Consider the following 3,145-nt stretch of genomic DNA (forward strand, 5'->3'; position numbering starts at 1 on the left):
TATGGTGGATAAGACAAAAATTCTATACACAGTCATAAAAAATGTTGCAGTTTTGATTCCAATTCTTAATAAGAGCAAACCCAAATGTTAATGTGAACCTTAGATATCTCCTACCTTTAGTGATGAACATGAAAAAGCATTCATCAAGTTTAATCCGTCGTTCATGGAAAGAGAAGTTGCTCGGCTCTTCAAGCAACAATGCTGGCAATGTTGGCATGACGAAGAAGAAGTTCACACATCCAACCTGCAATTGTGGAGCTTATGCTATTTTTTTTTGAATCCACCACATCAAATAACTCAAATAGGTTGTTCTTTGGTTGCAGTTATTTCAAAGTATATTAATATTCACTCCATCTTACAATCTTCTGTGTAATTAGGTTGATTAAAAAATAATTGTTCATAATTATAGACTCCTTCAACACATTGCAAATATTTTAAGTGGCTGGATGAGCTCATAACTGAGTTTGACTATACGGTGGTGAACGTGTAGAAGATGGAAGTTCATGGTAGATTAAAGGAGTTGGGGGACAAAATTAAAGAAATGGAGATTAAGCTATATAATGGAGTTCAATAAAAAAGTTACGCAAGACAAAATAGATGTATCATCATAGTATTTTTTATTGCCGTTGCTCTTGGATTCTTTTTTACTGCACTTCAACCTAATAGGATGTAACAAATTGTAACTTATTTTGGATATTAATGATATAAACTAGATGCATATTAAGAATGGTGACTGAGATGTAAAAATGGTTGGATTTTAATGATGGAAAGATTATTGTGAGTTACATTGCAAGTAAGAATGTGATTTATAGTCTTCTAGTATTTTTCACTGTTTTGAGTTAAAGTGACAATTTTTTGTATTTTATTATTTGAAATATGTTTTCATACAATTTCATTGAGTTAAGAATAAACCAAATTCAATAAGCAACGAAAATCTTTAGCCTGAAACATAAATATTATAATATATAGAAAGTTGCAAACTATTTACAGCATGTAATAATATCTCACAAAGACAACACTTACATGCCATTACATACTATCCCCTGGTAACTAAACAAAACAGATAATCTAAAGTATTCAAGTACTAAAAGTTCCAAAATACTTAATTAATACTATCCAAAATACTTAACTAATACTATGCACAGTTTGCATTTAGATATGAGCTACAAAATACTATCCAAAATACTAGCTATAACTATCTAGTCCTCATTTTTTTGTGAAACTTTGAAAGGTGGTGCATTGGTTCCACATTCCTTAAAGTTTGGTGGTGCTCCGAAGCTTGGTCCCTTGATTTTTTGTTTGAGTCCTGATGTTGGGGTGAATTAGAACATCCTAGCTGTTGTGCCAGTACTAGTTGCCACTTGTGTCTCGAGAGAAATTCCAATTAAGTTAGTTGATCTTGTAGCCATCCTTAGTTGGGTTAATTCTTCCTGAATGGAGCAGAAATTTGTGGACCGTTGATCATATTTTGCAAGACATGGTTGCTTGTAGTTGTGGTTAGGCCTGGGGCAGTTGGATTAGGTATGGTTGTTTTTTGTGCCTGTGATCCATTGTCATTTTCACTACTTTGTCCATTGATGTTTTGAACCTTTTTTTTACGAAACATAATGTGAATTAGAATATGAACATGACACTAAAAATTCAGTCACAATGTTATATTCTTTATTACTATTACTTCATTCGTAGGAGCAGACTAGAACATTGAAATTTCTTCTCTTGTTTGTTTAAGTGTCATTGGAGTAAAATTTCTTGATAACTTCTTTGTATACTTCCTTGCTTTGGCCTATAAATTTTGCATAATGTTAGATATCCTATTTTAAGTCACACCATAATTTAATACCATAAATTAGTCATGAACTAATCACAGGATCTAAAACTGCAGACGGAACAGTACCAAATTTAGGTGCAACATTAGCTGGGTTATCACCCTGTAAACAATAATAAGACATTTAGAAAACATATAAACCCCTCATTAAATCATATCTAAGACACATAAATTTCTCATTAAACCATTTGCAAGACACATAAACTCCTTCGATATTCACATTATAAGACATTTAAATATTTGTAAATCCTAATACTAGCCTAATTATTGTACCTTTGATTGTCTTGCCTTCTTCTTCTTTGGTTGCCAATTGGGATCCCTTGAAACTCCTTTACATGTATTATAATAGTGACTCCTTTTTTTTGCACTTGCTACATGTCACTTCGAAGGTCTTCTTCACTTTATTTTCTGTTAGTTGGCTCTCAGACACAGGATCAACAGTTCTTCTCTTTCTAGGACAACCAGTGGTCTCTTAATGGCAGGTGCCACTGGCCTAAGAGCATCTGATGTCTCCCAAAATTTCTCACTATTTACAGGTTGAATTGTTATACCATAAGTGGCATGCATGACATCCATAATAAGCCACTCATGCGCAAAATTTTCAGGCTTCAAGTTAAACTTCTGCAACCTTGAGATTGTAGCAACTGCATATTTACATGGCATGTCTGCAACAAATTACCTTATTACATGTGTACATAATAGAAACTACAAATTACTATTATTAGAGAATTACCAGTAAGCTGCCATAAATTACAAGTGCAGATCTTTTTCTTTATATTCACTCCAAGCTTGCTTTGGCGTCTTTGAACCTCAAAGACAACTCTTTCGTCGTCTCCAGCCCACTCAATTGTCCACTTATTGCTTTCAGACTTAAAGAATTCATCTCCAATCTTTGCTGTTGCACGAGTCAATTTTTTATGATAATTACTTAACCTCTTTTTATGTCCAGCCATTTTTTTCATTATATACCACCTCAAATCCGCACACTTTGCTCTCATTTTATGCTTTTCATTTTTTATATACTCTAACTCTTTCTCTTCAAAAAACAAACATGTCCTTCAATGCTTGCTTGAATTGTGCTAGAGTGTCAAACATTTCTCCAACTTTAAAATCCACTTCACCATAACTAGTGTCATTATCAAATTCATGAAATTTAGGCTTTCTGCCCTCATCATTAGAAAAAATTGGAGATGCTTCAGACTCATACTAATATGACTTGTCAATATCAGAATCTACCTCCTCCACAATGAGCTCATCATTGGCCTCTGCTTTAGGCACTTCATTTGAGCTTTCATCCTCACCCATAGAGTCATTACAATT

The sequence above is a fragment of the Arachis ipaensis genome, chromosome B03, assembly GCF_000816755.2.
Source record: "Arachis ipaensis cultivar K30076 chromosome B03, Araip1.1, whole genome shotgun sequence".
In the NCBI taxonomy this organism is placed as follows: domain Eukaryota; kingdom Viridiplantae; phylum Streptophyta; class Magnoliopsida; order Fabales; family Fabaceae; genus Arachis; species Arachis ipaensis.